A 23,896-nucleotide genomic window follows, 5' to 3' on the forward strand; every position below is an offset into this window, starting at 1 on the left:
ACATCGTAGACAGATGCTTTACCATCTGAGCCACCAGGGAAGTCCAATCAGGTGAGGCATGTGGGATCTACTTCCCTGACTAGGGATTGAACTCCAGCCCTCTGCATTCAAAGCATGGCGTCTTAACCACTGGACCACCAGGGAAGTCCGTGTATCATTGACCAACTCAGTCTGGCTCCAGGTGGAGGATAATTTGAGGGTGGAACAGGTGACCTGCCAGAGTTCCTTGAGGGGTGATGGAGGCTTGACTCAGGTGTTATAGGTGAAAACAGGGTCATCATTGTTCCAGTAGGGCTTACTGGTGAATATGGAAATAAGAGGAATATTTATAATACCACCTTGATTTTGGCTGGAGCACCTGGGTTAGGGAGGAACAGCGCAAGTAAGGAAAGATGTCAAGAGTTCAGTTTGGAACATCAAGGGCAAGGCTGTCTGCAGAGTCTGCCATGCTGGGATGGAAGGGAATCATGGAGGGAAGTGGCTTACAGAGAACCCAGCTATGTGGTCTGCATAAAGCACCTCATTTAAATGCTCCAAGTGGATGCTAATGGTATCCTTATTTTCTAGATGAGAAACTGATTCTCAGTACCTAACATGAAGTGAAACTGAGATCTGAACCTAAGCCTGCAGAAAACCCCAGAGGCATCAGGGCGCCTGCTTGCATCAGCCTTTGGTAGAGGCAGAGACTGAACCAAGGGACGTTGGCTGGCAAAGGGGGGTGCCAACTAAAATATTTTCCTAAGAGACCTAGCATTTTACACTTACATTTTGTGAAAAAAAAAACTATCACATCAAAGTTTCCATTTTACTAAAGGGAAATTGCAAATGCTTATGAAGTACAGGCTAATTTGTAAGCTCATAAATTTGTACCCAAAATTAATAATATGAAAAGAGTGGAAATGGCAAAGGAGATACAGCATCAGTCATATACTTCTTAGCAATGAGCTCTCTCTTCACTCTCTCTCCAAGCTATAAAGAGCATCTTGGGGGCCCAGTTATGCTAACCAGTGAAGGTTTAAGAAATTAGACTGAAATCAAAAGAATTCAGGCTAAGGATAAGACCTTTTAATATTAACTTTTAAGAAAATTATGGCAAAATCTACATAAGGTAAAAATTTTCCATTTTAACCATTTTTCTTCTTTTTTATTGAGCTATAGTTGATTTGCAATTTTGTGTTAGGTGTACAGCAAAATGATTCAGTTAATATATGTGTGTATATATATTCTTTTTCATATTCTTATCCATGATAGGTTATTATAAGATATTAAATATAGTTGCCTGTTGTTTAGTCACTAAGTCATGTCTGACTCTTTTGCAATCCCAGGACTGTAGCCCACCAGGCTCCTCTGTCCATGGGATTTCCCAGGCAAGAATACTGGAGTGGGTTGTCATTTCCTTCTCCAGAAGATCTCCTGACCCAGGGATCGAACCCACATTCCCTTGTGTCCCCTGCATTGACAGGCAGATTCTTTACTACTGAGCCACCTGGGAAGCCCAGGCATTTCCTGTGCTATTCAGTAAATCTTTGTTGTTTATCTACTTTATATATAGAAGTTTGTTAATTGCAAACTCCTAATCTATCCCTACCATTTCCTTTTTGGTAACCATAAGCTTGCTTTCTACGTCTGTGAGTCTGTGTCTGTTTTGTAAACAAGTTCATTTGCATTACTTTTCAGATTCCACATATAGGGGCTATAACCGCTGTAGCCATTTTTAACTGTACAGTTCAGTGCCATTAAGAACATTTGTATTGCTGTGCAACCATCACTGTCATCCATCTCCAGAACTTTCCCTTCATCCCAAGCTGCAATTCTATACCCATTAAACACCAGTTCACCAAACCCCTGTCCCCGCAGGCCCCTGGCAGCTAACAGTCCACTGTCTGTCTATGGATTTGACTACTCTAGGGGCCTCATTTAAGTGCAGTCTTAGAGTACTTGTCCTCACATATCTGGCTTATCTCTCTTAGCATAATGTCTTCCAGGTTTACCTATGCTGTGGCATGTAGAGTAAGACAGTGTTTAATTTTAAAACATGGACTTCCCCTGTCAAAAAAAACTTTCCTGGATTCTAAGTAATTCCTGCTCACAGTCGCCATTTCATGGACACTGGTGAGAATGGGAAGAAATGTTGAAATGAGAAAATGTAATAGGAGAAATGCCCATGGAAGCTTCCTGAATGAAAGCATACCCCCTAACAACACCTGCAACTCCAAACCTGCATACTTATCATGACATGGCAACACGAAGAACATCAGTCCCTCACAAAGCTTCGCCCTAAAAGGGTCCCTGATGAAGCAAGTTTGGGAAACACCAGTCACCCTCCTAGACAGTCAATTTGCATATTTGTCGCTGTTGTTTAGTCACTAAGTTGTGTCCAACTCTTTGCGACCCCATGTGCTTATTATTAAAAGTCCTGAGAAGTCTTTTGATGAAGACACCCATTGAAGGATTATTAACCAGAGTTTCTCAAACATGCTTGACTACAGATGCTTAATACCTATTAATACCTTCCATTGCTTAATGCCTTTTAATGTCTCTAGGAACACTGTTCCACGTCCACACTTTGGGAAATGTTGCTATGCTGGCTTCCAGTCTTCAAAATAGTGTTCCATCTATTTTCTCAGTCTTTATAAAAATCCTGTCAAGTAGATTGAGAAATTTAAGGTAATTTGCTTCACTTATTAAAACACACACACACAGCTATCAAGCTTTAGGTCTGGAAGGAAAATCTCCAGGTGAGAGAAGCATCTGGAAGAAGTGGTCTGGACTCTGTCCCCCTGATGTCCCTTTCGGCTAAAAGCCCACTCCCGTAACACACTGTGTGCACCATCGCCACAGCCCCAGGACACACAGCATCCCCTCTTCTAACCTTCTGGCAGAAGACTACACGGCCATACCCTCTCCTGCTGCCTCTTACACAGCTGAAGTGTGAAGTGAAAGTCGCTCAGTCATGAATGACCCTTTGCGACCCCATGGCCTGCAGCCCACCAGGCCCCTCTGTCCGGGGGGATTCTCCAGGCCAGGATACTGGAGTGGGCTGCCACTTCCTCCTCCTTACACAGCTGAGAAAGGCCACAGTGTTCTCTATGATAATATAAAATCTGACAGGGAAACCAAACATAGACAAAGGAAGACACATAAAATGTGTCTCTCTGAACAAACGATGGGTTTCTGCTCTAGACATTCCTAACTCATTCTCAGGTTCAAAGGTCCCTCCATCCTCCAGCCAAAGAGCGGGTTCAACTTCAAGGCACCTGGCTTGGAAGTCCCACTGCCTCTCGGCCTGTAGTAAAGGCGTTTGTGGTGCCCCTGTGGGGGCTGCTGCTCTGTTTGAAGATAATGAGCCTCTATCCTGGTCTCATGAAGGGGTGACCAAAGTGGCATCAGGCATCCAGGTAAGAGGTGGCTTCCCGAACGGGCACACCTTTGCAGGCAGGAGAGGGGATTCCCACCCCTCTCTGAGCCTCAATCCTTATGCCTAAACTTTAAAGGGTCTCTGGGGTTCTAGCCAGGGGTCAAAAAAGGACATGGACACAGCAGCACAGTGCATGTTCATCTACCGATGAAGAGAAATAAACCATAACTTGGAAATCACAATGACTTGTTACAGTATTTATTTTCCTTTTATGATACCCAGGCCCTAGGCAAAATACTACTAAAATGTCCAGCCTTGTCTCAGCCGTGCTATTAGATATTAATGGGCAGTTGTAAATCCATTCCTGGGCTGAGGTTCTAAGGAAGATACGTCCCGTCCTTGGGAGTCAATGCAGGCTGAAGCTGCAGTTATTAGCAGGAGAAATCCCAGTCTCTGGGGGAGAGTCGAGGCTGCAGGGTCTCAGCCGCCCACACCCCCCCAAGCGGAGGTTCTTCCCTCAGTGCCGGGTCTGAGCAAGGCCATCATTCCCTGACTGAGCAAATCCTGCCATCACCTCTACTCTCCCAGATCCCCACCTGCCCACCTCCCTACCTTCTAGATGCTTTGGGGAGGAATTATCCTCTCCATTGAGTAGATGAGGAAACAGAGGCTCAGAGAGGTTAAAGGCCTTTCCAAAGGTCACCGAGATTGTCCCAGGGAAGGGGTGATCAGCAACCACATCAAGGAAGGATAACACAGTGTAGGAAAGTGTCAAACGGGCACAGAAAAATGAATTGAAAAGAAATGAAGCGATCTCTAAGTGAACAACGAACAAGAATCGGTCGACAGTGAAAAATCAATGAGGCAAAATGCTCAGCCGGTAAAGATCGATGAGGCAACCAACCAACGACCCGTATTCCCACCTGAACTGGCACCTGACCACATCACGGTCACGTTTGTATTTGCCCAAACCAACCCCCCATGCCACCTGCTGGCATATTCCCCGGGGTACCAGATTCAACCTCCACCTAGGCGACCCCCGGTGCTGATTCGAACAGCATCCTCAAACATCCCTTGAGACGTAGCTGATGGAGTTCGCACAGACAGGCTACAGGAAGAAGCCCCTGGAATGAGGAGATAAGGTCACCTTCAGAGAGTTAATTTAGTAATGATAAAGACATCCTCACGGAAGCAGCAGATATCTACAGAAGCCACCTTACAGGAACTAAGTGTCCCCAGACCACTCCTGAAAGAGCAGTGAGCCAAAGTCCACTCGAGGTGACACAATTTCTTCGTCAAGACAAGAATGTAACTCTAGAAGGCTGTAGTCTGGATAAAGAAGATATTAGCCAACTCAGGGCAGTCGGCCTGGAGTACAGAGCAAACCAGCATGAACTGCTGAATTTTAATCTCATACCAACCAGGGAGAGAGCACAGGGGTGGCCATCAGACATGAGTGTGGGGCTTACCCACTGGGAGGAAGGACAGCAGTTGGTCACCAGGCTTCTCCATGGCATGGATGATAGCCTCCTGGTTCCAATTCCACATTACTCCCGTGAGCCAGCTGAACCACTGATTCTTTCTTGCCGGTATACTCCCCCAACTTTATTCAGGAGTACAGCCTCCATAGGCAGCCTCACCTCAGAAGGGGGCCAATCAAGACTGGAATAAGCCAGTGAATCCCAGTCCTAGTGGGCAATCATGGCTGAATTAAGCCAATCATGGGGGTCTCCTTCCCCCTGCCAGTGATAAGCTTTGGAACAGCCATGGCTCAAGCCTGGCCCACTGGACCAAATGGGAAGCCTGCTGGGGACTCCAAGCAGAGGAACAGTCCTCTTCCTCACTTGTCCACCACCCTTGGTGCCATCAACTGTTGCAGGCTTCTTCTGAACGGGAGGGGAGACATCACTGATAAACGCAGATAAACCCACCATGGCTGAGCAGAGGAAAGGAAGTACCTGGTTGGGGGGGGGTGACCCATCACCCCACCTTATCACTGGATGCTGAGCCACTGAACGATCCCATCTGGAGGCACCACCTGCAGTCATCTCATGGGAGACAGTCATTCACTTACTGTCCACACTATCCTTTGGGTTCTGTTAACAGCAGCGGAAAGCCTCTCACTGACTCACCCAGGAAACCTTCAGGTTACCCAGGGGTTCTCCAGATACCCTGCCACCATGAAGCCAAGAAGGGTGTCTAGGAGAGCAAGCACCTTTCTTCCATTAACTAGAACAGACTCCACGACAATGAATGAGGTGGCATTTTTACCTTAAATATCTTAAATATTTTATCTTAAATATCAATATCCCAGAGAATTAGATTGAGTTAGTCCTGAGAATCTCTCCATCTCTGGACACAGACCCTGGTCTATGGTAACTCCACTGTGGGGTACCCAACCCGGAGGCCACTTTGTTTAATAGCAATTGGAGGGAACAATGGTAAACGCATGCCTCCTTACAGCCCCACCTATGTATATCTACTCTATGTACTTGCATCCTTGTTTTTAAACAAGCTCCATCTCTCCTGGGGCTTCCCAGGTGGCTCGGTGGTAAAAAGTTTGCCTACTAATGCAGAAGACACAGGTTTGATCCCTGGGTTGAGAAGAGCTCCTGGAGAAGGAAATGGCAACCCACTCCAGTATTCTTGCTATGGACAGAGGAGCCCGGTAGGCTACAGTCCATGCGGTCACAAAGAGTGGGACATGACCGAGCGACTAAACAACAGCATCTCTCTTACCTACCTCACGGTGTTCTTGAAAGTAAAACAAAATCAACATGAAGAATACAAAGTGTTGTATTTTGGATAAGAAGGCTGTGTGGAAAATCATTTCAACTTCCTGTGCATCAGAATTACTGGGGGAGCTTTGTAAAAAGCAAAGACCCAGGAACTCTCATCCAAAAGTTGTGGGATAGATATCAGTATTCTTTAAAAATCAATAATTATTCAAAATTAATTATAAAACAATAAAATGTTGCTTTTTTAGATAAGCAATAATCACTTGATTCCCAAGTGATTGCTCTAATAATGCAGTCAGAGTGGATGAGATCCACTGAGGGCCAGTCCTGAGCAGGAGAGGTGACAAGCCCAGGTGAGGGAAGGGGCCACTGGACACCAGCCTGCACTGCCCACAGAGTCAGAATACCAGCAGTCTAAGTCCCAAATTAGGTATCTTCCCATGATGGGGCCGGGCTTAGTAATGTGTATTTCTAACAAACTGCCAGGCAGCAGTGCTGCTGGCCTGGGGACCACACTTTGAGGTCCCCTGATACACGGACTCTTGTTTCTCTCACCACCACCTCCTGTTTCTCACTTGCTTCGGTGTTATAATCCCCATCTTGCAGCCTGTTGTTGTCATTCAGTTACTAAGTTGTGTCCAATTCTTTGCAACCCCATGCACTGCAGCAAGCCAGGCTTCCCTGTTCTTCACTATCTCCCAGGGTTCTCTCAAACCCATGTCCATCGAGTCGGTGATGCCATCCAACCATCTCATCCTCTGTTGTCTCCTTCTCCTCCTGCCTTCAATCTTTCCCAGCATCAGGGTCTTTTCCAATGAGTCAGCTCTTCATATCAGGAAGCCAAAGCATTGGAGCTTCAGCATCAGTCCTTCCAGTGAATATTCAGGGTTGATTTCCTTTAGGATTGAGTAGTTTGATCTCCTCACAGACCAAGGGACTCTCAGGAGTCTTCTCCAGCACCACAATTTGAAAACATCAATTCTTCGGTGCTCAGTCTTCTTTTTGGTCCAATTCTCACATCTGTACATGACCACTGGAAAAACCAGAGCGTTGACTAGATGGACCTTTGTTGGCACAGTGATGCAGAAAATCAAAATCAAAATCGTAGGTCCTAGAACCCCAAAAGGAGCTACAGCCTGGACCGAGAATCTGAGCTTAGTGCTCTGCGCACTCACCAACCACCTCCCTCAAAAGCAATAAATGTCTGAAGGCATAAAAAACGTTTAGATTCATTCCAGTAAAATGTTGAGAGAGATATCTAGAAAGCAACTGGCACTGGTATGAAAATATCCAGTAAGGAGACAGGAAGAGAATGAAACAGTGATAACTAGAGACCAGTCTGGGGGTCAAGGTAATAGGTGCAGATGTGTAGATGGAGTTGGGAGGAATTGAAATGCGGACCACTTTCCCTTCATTCTTGTGAAATGAGTTACCTCTTATCAAAATGAAAATAAATTTTCTCTCCTGCATTGTCCAAAGTAATACGCCTCTGGGCACAGTGAATTACCTCTCACATGCTCTATAAGAGCCACTTCTTAATTCTCTACACATCTGATTCTCTTCTTTCCTGACTGCTTGTCTGCTCCGATCAAGACACCCTCTTACCCGGGAAATTTCAGTGGCCCCCTATTGTCTATAGAATGAAGGAGAGACTTGGCTTTGTGTTCAAATACCTCCTCCATTTGGCTTTCATCATCTCACTTGAATAGAACTCCTCTTCACTGCCCATACTTGTCCCATGCTTTCCTGCCTTCACGCCTTCATCAAGTTGTTCCCTTTGCCTAAGATTCCCTCCTTCCCTCTTCTCTAGCTCTGCCCTAACCAATCTTACCCTGGACAGATTACTTATTCACTTTAGGCCTCAGTTTCCTCAACTGTAAAATGGGGATGAGGGTAAGACCTGCCTTCTAGATTGTAGTGAGGAATAACTGAGGCAGTTTGCATAAATGGTTACCACCATCACAAAGCCCCCCTAACCTCCAAGCCAATGGAATCTCTTTCCTTCCCTGAGTTTCCAAAACAATATGTGCAAATATCAGAACTTATCACTTGAACTTCGCAGTTGCCATCATGTTTATACCTGTATTCACTTGGCAGCTACCTAAGCCCTAATGAGGTGAAGACATGCTTCTTATGTATAGTTCAAGGCTCAGAGCTCAGCACCTAACCTACTGTAAGTGCCCAACAGGAGTTGGAAGGATATATGATCAGTCTCATGTGACCATAGATGGACCCTAGGATGTCCCTCCCAGTGCTTTCAGCCCATCAGAGTAGCCACATCCTTGGGCAGGCCACAGAGTCAGCAATCAGATGGGGGTGAGGCCTCCGATACCCTGATGTTGAAAAGACCCTGCTGCTGGGGAAGATTGAGGGCAGGAGGAGAAGGGGATGGCAGAGGATGAGATGGTTGGATGGCATCACCGACTCAATGGACATGAGTTTGGGTAGTCTCCGGGAGTTGGTGACGGACAGGGAGGCCTGGCATATTGCAGTCCATGGGGTCACAAAGAGTCAGACACGACTGAGTGGCTGAACTGAACTGAGGCCTCCAGCATGAAAAGATTTAACTCGTCCTGTGAACCAGTGGCTAAGCTTTGGAGAAGGGTCTCCAGACATCCCTGTTCAAAGAGTTCCCCCAAATCCCCGGAGGCCAGCTTCAGCCCGGTTTTCCATCCCCAAAGCATCTTCCAATAATTCAAAGATTCTCCTCCACAACAGAAGTCCCTTGTGCTTACTTAAAACAAAAAACCCTGGCTTCACAAGAAAACCATTTTTCTCTCACTTGATGCTTCTGGGCCTCTGTTCTTCCAGTGCTCTGCTCGTCTATGAAGCTGCAGCTGCCCTGCCCACCTCAGGGAGCTCTGACTCCATGGAGTCTGGGGGCTTCTCCACACACCGGCTGCAAGCCCAGCAGGCCCCCTCCTCCACCCACTGCCAGCACCACCTCGCCTCCCCTCTGCTCACTGCCTGCCTTGGGCATCCCTGGTACCATCACCCCAGACCAAGCCATCTCCTTGAGCAAAGCCACATCATCCTGGGACTCTGGAACTCTGGCTTGGGCCCACTGCCTGTAGAACCAGACCACTGTGGGTTCTAAAGGACACACTAAGGGGCTCTGTTTGTTTTGGCATCTCAGCAAGCAACAGAAGCAATGAGACTGAAGGACATTCCTTTGACGGGGGGAGGGGGGAGGCTGAAGAAAGGGAGGCTGGGAAACAAAATGGCCGCTCAGTGATGACTTACAGGGCTGAGCCGACTCAGAAGAAAATGCCACTAAATAGGAAGCTTGATGAGGGAGAAAGGAGGCACTGCTTCTCTCTGCCTGGCCAGAAGAGGGATACCTAGCAAGATCCATCTGCAATTCTAGCTCTTCCCCATCCCTAATCTAGGGCTCCCCAACTGACCGACTATGGGGCCACCTGTCCCACTGATTCCCCCCACCATTAGAGGCACTCCTGCTGCAGGGGTCCCAGTAAGGAAGGGGCAGCTCATCTTCCAGGAGAGAGAAGCACGGTCTCCCCATGCTGTGTCCCCACCACAGTGCAGAGGCGAAAGCCTGGCTGTAAGGGACATCTCCATGGAGACATACACATACTTACAGACACAAGGGGCGGGAGGTGAGGAGAGAGCGAATGGAGGAGGATGGAGTCTTTGAGTGAGAGTCCGAGCAAATGGGACAGATGCTAGGTTGGCTGGTGCAGAGGTGTTTCCCTTTAGTGGTCTCCAAAATAAGGAGATATGGGAAGAAAGTGCTAGAGTTTCTATTTAAATATATTTTTATCTCAAAGGAATGAAAGATAACAGCTCTACAAATATTCAACACAGAGAACCAGCATGGCCCTGGGTTAACATGTCAACAGGCCTGTGTCCTGCAGGGAGAGCAGATGTCCTGAGGGCAGAGCTGGGCTCTCATGATGCCGAGGGACTCATGTGGTCCCCTCACACCTGAATTTGCCAGCAGTATGAGCAAGACGTGGCTGCATATCTGCATCAGCTAAGGGGTTTTATGATGCATTATTGCATTTTTACCATCCTGTGCTTTTCAAAATGGACAAATGGCTTTAAAAGATTCCTATAATAAGAGTATGGCTAGAAAGGAATAGGAAGTGCAAGCGCTAGCAAGCGACAAGAGAACGAAGAGGCCATCCTCTGTCCTTCTTCTGCCAGCACGAACTCTTCACCACCCACATTACAAGTCACAGGGCCACCTAACCAGACCAGAAGTCACTCCCTTCTCCAAAAAAGAAAGCAAAATGATTCAGAAGACTATTTTCATATCTGGATTTATAGTCACCATTGTGAATGCTTTATGAATGCTGACCTTCCCCATACGCGCTGTTTTACTTTGAGATACTGCCTCATGGGCGGCAATATGCACTGAAACGCGGCAGCCCATAGTCCGTGTCCTGGTCCATCGTGGGCTTCTGTGGGTGGGCCGGGGCAGGGAGGACCTGTGATCTGGCTGGTGGGCTTCCGTGGGACCACGATGAAGGAGTGGGGTTATACTTTCACATATCTCAAAATCCAGCTCTTCCTAAAGGCCTTTGTGCTGAGACCAACCAGCTGACTCATTTTTCCTCCTACCCTCTTTCTCACATCAGTCGCTGATTTGGGGCTCCAGAGGAAAAGGGGTCCCTTCCTATTCAAGCACTTCATTCGTCTCACTCACCTTCATGGCAGCTAGCCCATGGCCAGTGCCCCCTTCTTCCAGCAGTTCACCCAAGATAACCAAAAAAGAAAAAAAAATGTGATGCCAAGAAATGAGGACCCAGGTCCCCTTGCTCCCTGACTCTGCTTTAGTCCTGGCTGAACAGCCTCTTGGCAGTCCCCACAGTCAGGAGATTTTCTCTGTGATTAAAGATCAAGGTATCTTCCCCTTCATAAGAGCACGTTACTGAGACCTCGCCACATGCCCAGCACTGGGCTCTATGCTTGACCCCATCACCTCTGATAATCCTCATCACAGCCCCTCGAGGTAGGTATGACTCTTGCCCTCTGACAAGGGGAGAAACTGGGGTTCATAGAGGGTAGGCATTCTTCAGGGCTGGAGTCTAGACTCTATCCCAGGCTTGGAACCTCAGCTCCCCACCTCTCTTCTGCTTCTCAAGGAGGTTGGAGTGCCAAGCCTGGAGAAAAACTCACATCTGTCTTGTGACCTTGGATGAGTCGCTCTCTGAACTTCAGGCTCCCATGTATAAAATGGGGTCATAATACATAACACACTACCATGTGCAAAATAAATAGCTAGTGGGAAGCTTCTGTAGCACAGGGAGCTCAGCTTGTGCCCAGTGATGACCTAGAGGGGTGGGATGGGGGTGGCTCAAGAGGGAGCTCAGTTCAGTTCGGTTCAGCCACTCAGTCATGTCCGACCCTTTGTGACCCCATGGACTGCAGCACGCCAGGCTTCCCTGTCCACCACCAACTCCCAGAGCTTGCTCAAACTCATGTCCATTGAGTCGGTGATGCCATCCAACCATTTCATCCTGACATCCCCTTCTCTCCTGCCTTCAATCTTTCCCAGCATCAGGGTCTTTTGCAATGAGTCAGTCCTTCACATCAGGTGGCCAAAGTATTAGAGTTTTTCAGCTTCAGGATCAGTCCTTCCAACAAATATTCAGGACTGATTTCCTTTAGGATGGACTGGTTGGATCTCCTTGCAGTCCTAGGGACTCTCAAGAGTCTTCTCCAACACCGCAATTCAAAAACATCAATTCTTTGGTGCTCAGCTTTAAGAAAGATCTTCATGACCCACATAACCATGATGATGTGATCAAGAGGGAGGGGATATATGTGTACACACAGCCAGATCACTTTGTTGTACAGCAGAAATGACCACAACAGTGCAAAGCAGTATGAAAGCAAAGTTGCTCAGTCACGTCCAACTCTTTGCAACCCCATGGACTGTAACCTACCAGGCTCCTCCGTCCATGGGATTTTCCAGGCAAGAGCATTGGAGTGGGTTGCCATTTCCTTCTCCAAGGGATCTTCCCAACCCAGGGATCGAACCTGGGTCTCCCGCATTGTAGGCAGACGCTTTACCGTCTGAGCCCCCAGGAAAGTCCTTGTAAAGCAGTACACTCTAATTTAAAAAATGGGGTCACAGTTGCACAGACCATGTGGGGTTTTATGAGGATTAAATGAGTGAACAGGTGTAAATGCGTCAAACAGTGCTGGGCACCCACAGCCATCACATCAGTGTTCACCATGATTATTGCCATCATTCTTGGGTTATATTGCTCTCCCAGGAAGCTTAGTCTCTCTTTTCATCCCCCATGAAAGACTAATCCTTGTCATTTTATCCCAATCCTGACTTTTGCTCCAGGCCTGGGGAGAAGCTATAGATCACAGAGGGGAAAGACCAAACTCCCCTTCCCTCATACACCCCTCGGCCACAGTCAGATCTCCACCAAAGGAGCCAGGAAGTGAATAGAGCAGAAGAAAGAAGATGTGGGCTTCAGGGCTCCTTCAGCCTATGCAGAGCCCCCACCTAGCACATCCAGTCTTCTCCTCCAAGGCAGTCTGCCCAGTATAGGCTGCTTTGCTGGGGCTCCAGACACCTGGAGACTAACTAGGCAGCCAGTCCTTGGGCAAATCAGCCCAGAGGATCCAACAGGAGGCAGCTGCTGAGAGAGGCTGGAAGGCTGCAAATCACAGAGCCACTTCAAGAAGCTGCCCTGTCCAGCAGCAGTGGCGGGAGGGGCAGAGCTCAAAAGCCATCCCCGCAGTGAGAAGACACTCTATAGAGATGGATGACACCGACTATTCAGAGGTCCGAACTGCAAGAAGTTGGGGGAACAGATGTTCATGCGAGGGGTATTATTTTTTTAAAAAGAAAAGCATATTTGTTGAGAGTGAACTGTGGAGTTCCTACTCTGTCTCAGACTCTGCTTCTTGCAGAGAAGAGTTACTAAGTTGACCGTACTCTCAGAGATATCAGGCTGCTTAAAAATGAAAATAAAAACAAGCAGCTATGGAGGACCAGGAAGTCTTGAAGTGGCTGGGGATCTTTCGGCTGAAGCTGGGGGCTACTGGGAGGGGGGACTGACCTTTCTGGATGACTCCAAAGAGCAGAGATAGAGCCCCTGAGCGGGGGTCATGAGGCAGAGAAATTTCAATCCTCTCTGAGTCCAGGGGACCAGTCCAGTCATGCCAGACAGGCTCAGACATGGCCACCCCAGACAGGCTCAGGCAGGAGCCAAGTATCTAGTTGGCAGGGATGTTGCGGACAGAAGCAGGGGAGTGTACCTGCAGGGGAGTGATGCTGAAAGAAGCACTTAGCAGCATCTAGCACCTACTAAGCACTCAGCCTGTGATAGTTTTTATGGTAATTATTAATCCAGTGATAAGATAGTGCAGTTCTTTTGAGCCAAAAATAATAAAAACAGCCTTTTTCGAAGGGGTCTTAATCCTTCGAGTCCACTGTTGCCCTGAATGAGGTTATTTTCAGCACCCAAAATACCATTTCAAGAAAGTTAAGGACTTCCCTGGTGGTCCAGTGGCTGGGAATCCCCCTGCCAACGCAGGCGACACGGTTTCAATCCCTGGTCCAGGAAGATTCCACATGCCCAAGGGCAACTAAGCCTGTGTGCCATGACTCCTGAAGCCCGGACGTGCCCTAGAGTTTATGCTCCTCAAAGAGAAGCCACCACAATGAGAAACCCACTCACACAACTATAGCAAGCCTGTATGCAGCAACGAAGACCCAGCACAGGAAAAAAAATAAATAAAATAATTTAATAAATTTTAAAAGAAAGAAAGAACGTTAAGACGCTTTTGAAGGACTTTTGCCGAGATTCCCCAGGTCGGGATAGGCAGCCTGAAACAGAAGGCCAGGACCTGCACCGAGAGTCATGTGTCTCAGCACAGGGCAGCGGTCCTTCCCTGCAACATCATCTTCAGCTTGGGCTGTGCGGGAAAAAGGAGGAGGGAGGCATATGCGGGAAGAAAGAAAAGGAGCCCCAAGGCTCTCTGAGAGTGAGGTGTCAAGTCCACAGTGACAGGGAAACCTCTGATAAGACTGGTAGGTAAAAAAAAAAAAAAAAAAAGGTCTTTATCTGGATCAAGCCCTTTTCAAGCCAGGAGCTTCTGTTGTCAATTTCATGGGGAGGTGCGCGGGCAGCGGGGGCCACCACGACCCACGTGCTCGGCCTGGACACCCAGCCCTGGATCATTTATCAAATCAGCAGACGGGAAAATCCCCCAGCACACAGCAACTCCTCTGCAGGATGCAGAGCATCGCTGAATCCGCCCTGACCCTAGACCTGCTTGCATTTCAATTCCTCCTAGAAAAGACATCAGTCTCATCCCTACTCACATGCCTTCTCCAGCTCTCCTGGTACAGTCACACACACAGAAGGAGGCAGGGGTGTGGTGCCATGTGATCACCAGGAGTGCCAGCCCCTGGCGGGGGGCAGGGGGTGGGGGACAGCTCCTGCACAGCTATGGATAGAGGACACCATCACCTCCTTTCTTCCCAGGACCTGGATGTATCAGCCGTCCACACAGCAGCCCCGCAAGAGAGGAGAAGGGTCCTCTGCTCACAAAGGGCAGACACTCAGGCCCATGCAGTTGGAGGACCAGCTCAGGTTCACGGGCAGAACCTGGTCTGAAGCCTGGGGCATCGTCAGCTCCACGAGACTTAGAGAGTACCTGCTTCTAGGTCAGGAGTTGATGTTTAGTCGCTAAGTCGTGTTCATCTCTTTGTGACCATCTCTCTGTATGTAGCCCATCAGGCTCCTCTGTCCATGGGACTTCCCAGGCAAGAATACTGGAGTGGTTTGCCATTTTCTCCTCCAGGGAATCTTCTGTACCCAGGGATCCAACCCATGTCTCCTGCATTGCAGGCAGATTCTTTACCACTGAGCCACCTGGGAAGCCCCTGGGTAAGGCACTCCTGCAGTGAGTGAAGTCTTCCCTAATTGAGACAGAGAAAGTGCCAAGGTTTTAATGAACTTCAGTGTGAAAGGGTTAAGGACATGGGCTTTACCTCAGGCAGCCCTGGGCCCTAGGTCTTACTCTGTTGCTAGCTCAATATGTGAACCTGAGCAAATTATTGGATCTCCAGACTTACTTTCTTTATCCATAAAACAGAGTTGAAAATAGGCTCCATACCCACAACTACTATAAAGTGCTCAGTCTGAGCCCCAGCACACAGTAAGTGATCTGGGGAGGGAATCTGGACCAAGCAGGCCTGGATGCTGCTGGCAGCTGTCCTGTTCCATGTCCACCTCTCTTGGGGTTTCCCTCACTTGGTCACCATCACGAGCAGCCGTCAAGAGATGCAGCTTCCCTCTTAATAGCCTGGCTTAAGCATGGAAGGAGGGAAATCCCTTCTCCTGTTTCCTGTGTGCACAGGTTGACAGTGTCAGGAGAGAACAAAAACCCAATCGTCCCAGAAAATTCAGGCACAATAGAAATAAAGTATCCTGAGAACAAGTCTCAGGATCTGTAGTAACACATCCTAGAGGACTTTCCCAGCTCCCAGCCCTTGCCTGTCGCCCTGTGGCCGATGCCACCCCCATCACCCACCTTCCCCTTCTCTCTCCTATTAAAGGACCTCACTAGGACTTCTCAGGACCCTGTCCCTCCCCATCTAGAGCTCAGGGACACATTGAGCCTCAGCAGACTGACAGTGAAGACACAAGCCAAGTGACACTCTGTCCCCTGCCTCAGGGGCTGAGCCCTTCCAAGGCTACATCAAACATACAGCATCCCTTGATGTGTGGATATGTGTGTGTGTGTGATGTGTGCAAGGGGGTAAGGGACATACTCTCCACTTGTCTCCTCAGAGCTTACAATACATGGCAAATTGCTGGAAGTAATAAACTGGAAGACTTAAGTCAGTGGTTCTCAACACGTGGTACCCAGCACAGCAGCCCCAGCAATTTCTCGGGCCCATCCCAGACCTATTGAATCAGAAACTCTGGTGGTGGGTCCCCACTACTTGTGATGTTCACAAGCCCTCCAGGAGATTCTGAAGTTTGAGAGCCACTAACTGAACTTATACTTCATGTTGCCGAATAATCTTGAGTCTTAGCATCTGTAAGATGGGCCTAAAAATAGTTTCATCCTCTGTGAAATGGGAATAATAATGGGACCCACTTCATTGGGTGGTTGGTTACAAAGATTACATGGAATCCTGCATGTAACATGCTTAGCAAATTGCCTAGCACATTGTAAACATTCACAAACATGTGTTAACGTTAATCTTCCTCCTGAATCTGAGACATAGGTTTTGCTATGATCACTATTCAACAAGTGAGGACCCTAAGGGCTCAGAGAATTTTTGATGTGATTTGTTCAAGGTCATTTCTCTGTCCAAGATAACAAAAGAGGAACAGGTGCCACGTGCAGGAAGAGTATAAACCACGCTCTTCCTCTCAGGCTTCCAGAAGTTCTCAGTCTGGAGTGCTCCGCCACGGGCATCCAGAAATGTATGGAGGCTTTTTTTGGTTGACCAAGGACCCCTGGTTTTTAGCCCCCAGTGGGGCAGGGATGCTCACCCTGTATTTTGGAAGATGGTCATGCATAATGAAGAACTGTACTGACCAAAAGGCCCGGTGACAGCTCCATCAAGAAACATAGGCTGCACCAGATGTTCAGAGCTACACAGAGCAGAACTCTGTGTCAGAGGCTGCCTGGAGAACCTGGCAATGAAATCACAGTCATTGCAGTGAAGGACTGAAGCCTCAGGGAACAGGATTCCTGCTGGGGTCCCCCAAACGCCCACGCTGGGTGTGGTGAGGGCTGGGTTTTTACCCTTGACATTTTGTTCTCACTTGAATATGCAATGATTAAAGCTTCCCACCGAACCTACATGAGCCTCCACCTCCAAAACCCAGCAAAATTCTGTCCAGCTCTGTGGTATCGAGGATTCTCCAGAAGCTGGTACTGGAAACAAGACGCTGAGTGCAGAGGCTGGAGGGTATGATGGGACTTGTCTTAAAATTTTTGTGCTATTTACTATGTGCTGCTAAGAAAGGGAGAGGGCTTCCCAGGTGGCTCAGTGGTAAAGAGTCCACCTGCCAGTGCAGGAGACGCAGGTTTGGTTCCTGGGTTGGGAAGATCTCGTGTGGAAGGACATGGCAACCCACTCTAGTATTCTTGCCTGGGAAATCCCCTGGACAGAAATACTGGTGGGCTACAATCCATGGGGTGGCAAAGAGTCAGACACGAGTACACATGCTCAAGAAAGGGAGGAGAGAAAAGGAAGTAGAATGTGACTGTTGTTCTGAAAGTAAAATATCCTGGGTGTCAAAAATGCAAGCAGTGGACTTAATCAGTAGAATCAATACAGGTTTACTTCAAAGGATGCCCAGTGAACAGGTGCCCAGACAGAGGGTGGAGGAGGGAAAGGGCGGCAGCAACAGCGCTTGCAAGTCACCAGTTTGCTGGAAGCAGGGACGGCGCGTGACCCTGATGAAGTGGGCCGCTGCCCCTAGCTTAACACCTCTTTTCCCATACACCACCCCCTTCCTTCCTCCAGAGACTTCACCCAGTGCTTTCACCAGTTACTCCTCCCCACAAGGGGTAGAGACTGACTGTGCTAAAACGTTTCTTCTCTTGCAAACCATTAAGCTGTCAAGCCAGGTGGTGAACAAATCCAGAGAGAACCAGAGCTGGAATGCTAATGGCAAACACTGCAATTATTCTTTCTGCTCTGGACAATCCCTGCTTCAACTTTATTGGCCCCAGGTCACATTTTGCGATCTTCGGATGCTGATGGAAGAGACACGACTTGATGCAGAAAATAACCAGGGAGATGATGTCTTGATAGAGATGGAGATAACAAGCAGAGGAGTTTGGGGGCTTTTTTTCATTGTTTTCCTTTTGACATCCACATAGGTGTTCTATAATGGCTTCCAGGTACAAACCCTCCTATCCAAAGGAAAAGCAACCTCTCCATAAATACTTTGCCCACATCAGTGAAATAGCTGTGTTACACACTTGAGTACCATTTTCGAGGACACTTTAAATAGAGCATCGGTCGCTGCTTTCAATTTAATGTGTGAACGGCAGCCGCTGAGGCAGGCAGAGATGATAAGGTGTGGAGACGGGCTCACAGCTTCCACTGGTGCATCTGCTCAGACTTTTAACAGATCACAGGCACTTAAGGCATTCTGGGGACAGACCACGTGCAAGACTCACTCAACAAGTAAATGGGCACTTGCCATGCATATGCAAAGCTAGGTGCAAGGCACAGAGTGAGACAGAAAAAGAAGAAAAGGGACCCTCCCCTGGATGAGACGGGCTTAGAAATTACAGAAGTTCAAGGGAGAAGAGTGTAAGTGGCATAAGACAGGTAAAATGCTTCCGGTTCAGAGGAGGACTGGGTGGCCGTATTTTTTCCTGTGTAGAAATCCCTGGTGAGTTTTAGGAGAATTAAATGAGATCATGTATCATGAGTACCCAAATAGTGCCTGGAACTAACTCAGTGTTCCATAATGAGAGCAGTCATCAAAGAAGTAGAATTGACACTGGTGATGTTAAACATTTTTATACTTTTGATTATACATCTAGTGGGTGGTAAGAACAGGAATATTATCAGATAAAGCTTGAGGAGACAAGGATGAAGAAGGAAGGAACAGTATATGCAAAGGTACAGGATACAGGGGGCTTGCTTGGGAAATTGTAAATAATCCAACATGTCTTCAACATTCTACACGTGCATTCTGACATGTCTGGGCGTAGATTTCTTTTTATTCATCCTGCTTGGAGTTTGTAGGCCTCCTAAATCTGTTTTTGATGGCTGTTAATTCACAACCATTACTGCTTCAAATGCTACTTCTTCCCCGTTCTCTCTCTTTCTTTGTAGAAATCCAATCAACTAGGTAAGACCTTTTCAATGTATCCACTACGTCCCTTACCCCCATTTCTGTACCTTTGACCTCCCATTTTGGATAGTTTCTCTTGCCCTGTTCCCCACTTCATTAATTATCTCTTCAGCTGTGTCTAAAGCATTTAAAAGTCCATCCACTGAGTTATTAATTTCAGCTGCTAGACTTTTCAGTTCTGGAATATCTTTTTGGTTTCAAATCTACTATATATTCTTTACAGTTTCTAGTGTACTGTAGGGTTTTTCAGTTTTGTTTTGTGTGTGTGTGTGTGTTTCACGTAAGTTTTATTTGGAGCAAAATAAGGACTGAAGCCCAGGAGACAGCACCTCATAGAGCGCTGAGAAACTGCTCCAAAGAGGCAGAGAGGGGGAAAAGTCAGTATACATGTGATTTTGGTGAAGGGGGAATTCGTGCAGTCAAGCACATATGTTTCCAGATGGTTTCTGCTAGTCTCGTGAAGCTTTGCTAATCACGGGGAATGTCATCACCATGAAGAATTTTAGTAGTTTTCTAGATATGGGGAGATACATTTTTGAAGTTAGCGATGACGCTACTCTCCAATCAATAAAACTGCCAGGTGAGGGAGAAATTCAGGCTAAAATACAGAACCTGCCACTAGAAAGCATCTACTCGGCATAGCACATGATCAGGCAGGAAGGACCAGCCTGTGGCGAGATTTTGTGATTTCAGAGATTCTCTAAGTGATGTTAGCTGACTGTACAATGCTTGTCCAGGGCAAGGAGAAAGCTCTCAGGGCACTTTGTTAATAACCGAATATCCCAGGACATCAGAACACAAGCCAGGAAGTTCCATAGAAAACAGAGAGCATAGAAATGGATTTTAAATGCATGGAGGGCAAGAGGTGCAGACCCATTACTATGTGATAGTTGGTCCTCGGAGACTCCTAGGACTGCCATCACTGGTTCCCCTGAGCGACAGAAAGTGTCCACTAGGACTGAGCTCCCAGGTTTCCAGCTAGAGACTCAATCCAAAAGAAATGTAAACCTTTACATTATCATCACGTCTTCCTTGGCCTACACATCTGCCATGTACTACAGATATTTTTCCCCCTTCCTCCCTTCCATTTATATGAATGAGTGTCAAAAGGTAGCCACCTGTGAGGAAATAACTTCTGCTTTCACGGTAGGGATCTGGGAGATGAAATAAAATAAAAGTAAAATGTTACTTTGGGAAGGGCTATATAATTTCATAAATAAATTACCAGGCTTGGCATCGATCTGAGCTGAACTCTTGCTACAGACGGAAGAGAACAAGATGGCCACATCAGGCAAAGTTCACCAAGCGTACAGAACCTGTCTGCCCCTGACTTTCTTACTAATTGTCTACACCAAATCAATGGGATCTGCAGAAAGCAAATGTACTTTCTCTCCCAATATCCTCTGGGCTCAGGAAATTCCCACTGATTCTCCCCAAAGGAACCCACCTCCGGCAATCAGGTCTTCAGCTCCTGCAAGCAGCTTACATTTAACCCAGTGAAAGCTCAGTTACACTACATGCGCAGAGTCGCTCAGTCATGTCCAACTCTGTGCAGCCCCATTGACTGTAGCCTGCCAGGCTCCTCTCTCCATGGAATTTTTCAGGCAAGAATACTGGAGTGGGTTGCCACTTCCTCCTCCAGGAGGTCTTCCCAACCTGAGGATCGAACCTGAGTCTCCTGCATTGCAGGTAGATTCTTTAACTACTGAGCCATCAGGAAGCCGTGGGTGCGCTAGAAGGTGGGAAAGCCGATGGAGGTAGAGTGAGACCTGTGTAAAGGTGTCCCAGGAAGGGATCATCAGTTCCCTGAGGGCGGGGTCCTGCTGGCTGATTCGCCACTGAACCCCAGGCTCTAGCACCATACCTAGCTTATAGGAGATACTCCATAAATGCCAGAACTGTTGAACTGAGATTCCAGGGAGGAGGAAAGCAAGCCAGGCATCATGTCTTTCCAAATAATTCTTAAATATTTTGCCATCTGAGAGCCAGGCAATGGATTGACACAATATTTTTCTAACTCTTTCATTACATCATCCCAAGGAGTGTCCCCCTATCCCTGCAAATGTATTCTTTTTGCTTCTCAAAGTACTCATTCTATAAAAAAAGACAAATAGCAGTTGGATTTCCAGACTCCTGAGAAAGGGAGGGCTACATGACTTTCCTGTGTTTTTTGCAGAAGAAAGAAAGAAGGTGAGGATAAGGTTAAGTTGGGATGAAGGTGTTAAGAACTGTAACAGGAGAGAAGAAGCTAAGAAAAGTCAGGTGTTGCTGGGGTGGGGAACCTGCAAGGCTGAGGGCTGACACCATCCACCACACAGCTACCAGCACCTGCGGGTAAGGACCCAGCAGGAGGTAGCCAGGTATATTCCTGTTGACTGATGGAATCACTTTGTCTATTCACAGCTAAGGTGGGACATGAGAAGAGAACCACCAGTAACCCACCAACCCTGGAAACTGACTAGTGCTAAGTGACCGATCATCTCTGACAACTCCAGTCATCACTAGCTAGGGCAACAGTGGCTTTAACAACTGTCCCCAATGGACAAGGCACTCCAGAGGGGTGCACATGCCTGAGCCAGAACTACACCAGTGTCCCTCTGTGATGCTGTGGCCTCCACCCAAGGACCAAGGGTCCTGTCCTCCAGCTACAACTTCAGGAATTGTACCTTGCCTACTCCCAAAGCTGATCTCTGGAATAGAAGCAATAGATGAACACAGTTCCGGGGCAGGAATAAGGACACAGATGTGGAGAATGGACATGTAGGTGCGGAACAAATTGGGGATTCGGACTAACATATACACACTAGCATGTGGAAAGTAGACAGCTCGTGGGAATCTGACGCATAGTGGAGGGAGCTCAGCCCAGTGCTCTGTGATGACGTAGAGGAATGGGATGGGGGCGGGAGGCTCAAGAGAGAGGGAGTACCTGCATGCACATGACTGGTTCACTTTGTTGTATAGCAGAAACTAACACAGCATTGTAAACCAATTATACTCAAGTAAAAGTGATAATAAAATAAAGGTTGGTTGGTTAGTCACTAAGTCATGTCCGACTCTTTTGCAATCCCATGGACTGTAGCTCACCAGGCTTCTCTGACCACAGGATTTCCCAGACAAGGATACAAGAGTGGGTGGCCGTTTCTTACTCTTCTCAACCCAGGGATCTAACTGGTGTCTCCTGTGGCTCCCGCACAGGAGGGTTCTTTACCACTTATCCACCTGGGAAGCCCAAAATAAGGGTGTGCATGCATACTAAGTTGCTTCAGTCATGACCAACTCTTTGTGACCCGATGGACTACGGCCTTTTAGGCTCCTCTGTCCGTGGGATTCTCCAGGCAAGAATACTAGAGTGGGTTGCTATGCCCTCCTCCAGGGGATCTTCCCAACCCAGGGATCAAATCTTCGTCTCTTACGTCTCCTGCACTGGCAAGCCAGTTCTTTACCACTAGCACCACATGGGAAGCCCAAAATAAAGAGTAACCAGAAGCAAAACAAAACAAAAAACCAAGGGCAGCACCACAAAGAAAAGGTCTGAAGGCAGATATGTGGAAATGGATGCTTCTAGGACCACAAAAAATTATAGCATCCAGGAGGGGCCATGCGTTAGAGAGCCTCATAGTTATTCTGGTTATTCTGGCTGATTCTCTTAACTCCTCCCATCTCTGGGCCCAGAAGAAGTTTGAGTTCTCTTTATTTTCATCCGTCTACTCCAGGTAAAGTTTATAGTTTCCTCCAGAAGCCCCTGACCAGTGAAGGAAGCAGGGAATTTCTACGCGTGGTTCAACCATCCCCTGCTTGCTTCTGGCCCAAGCTGGGCTGCACTCAGGCTTCACCTCTCCGTTTCTTCAGAAATCCCTGTCCAGCCATCCAGGCCCTAGAGCAGGGCTTCCACTGTGAACAGTGAGTAGAGGAATGAGTGGCTTTTCTATTTCTCCTGGAAAGCTTAGCGAGGCAAGTTCTGTTCACTAAGCAGAGCCCCCCAGAAGGCAGCACTTCACGTTCCACCGACAGGTGCAAAAGCAGAGCTCAGCTGTGTGGCAGATGCTGTGCCCCCACCCGAGACCCCTGGCTCCAGAGGAGAAAAAGGAACGAGATGCCTTCACATCAACTTCTAACACTGAGCGGATGGGGAGCCCTGGGGCTGCTGTCCTTGGTGGGATTTGCCTGGACCTCTCTATGGTCACACACTCACCCTCATAGGAAACTGTGCCCTGAACTCTAGGACAGTATTTCTCCAAGTGTAGTTTCTTGCAGCAGAATCGCACCCATGGGATCAGAACCTCTGAGGGTGCAGGAAGCAGCCTTCTAGACAACAGATCTTCAGGTGCCTCTTATGACACCAGGAGGCAGGGCTCCCAAAATCAAGTGACAACCCTGGGCCCAGGCAAGGAAGGCAAATAGCACAGAGAACACAGCAAGCTGAGCAGAGCGTGTGCAGCTTTGCAAGCTGGAGAACGTGTCCTCTGGGAAGTGGCCTCTAGCCAACTCTGTGATTGCCATGTGGAAAGAACGGATCCATGTTCTCAGATATGCCTGTATTTCTACAGATGTGTAAAAACCACATTTTACATGCAATCTTTTGATCATTAAATTTTGCCCATGGGGAAATATTCCATGTACCTAAATGAAACACAAGTGTGCTTCAGCTCATGGGTTTCCACTTAATAGTCACGATTGAGAACCACTGGTTTAGGATCAATTTAAAAACTGCTAAACTTGAGGATCTGGATGTGAGAGTTGGACCATAAGGAAGGCTGAGTTCCAAAGAACTGACGCTTTCAAACTGTGGTGCTGGAGAAGACCCTTGAACAGCAAGGCGATCAAACCAGTCAATCCTAAAGGAAATCAACCCTGAATACTCATTGGAAGGACTGATGCTGAAGCTCCAATACTTTGGCCACCTGATGCAGACAGTCGACTCACTGGAAAAGACCCTGATGCTGGGAAAGATTGAGGGAAGAAGGAGA

General features: G+C 47.7%; 1 protein-coding gene across 3 annotated transcripts in view; it reads right to left on the reverse strand.

Annotated features, from left to right (window-relative positions):
- PLXNA4 (plexin A4) overlaps positions 1-23,896 on the reverse strand; it is a 487,488-nt gene that overhangs the window by 432,586 nt on the left and 31,006 nt on the right. The gene's annotated exons all lie outside the window — the stretch shown is intronic.

The sequence above is a fragment of the Ovis canadensis genome, chromosome 4 (genome assembly GCF_042477335.2).
Source record: "Ovis canadensis isolate MfBH-ARS-UI-01 breed Bighorn chromosome 4, ARS-UI_OviCan_v2, whole genome shotgun sequence".
NCBI lineage: Eukaryota > Metazoa > Chordata > Mammalia > Artiodactyla > Bovidae > Ovis > Ovis canadensis.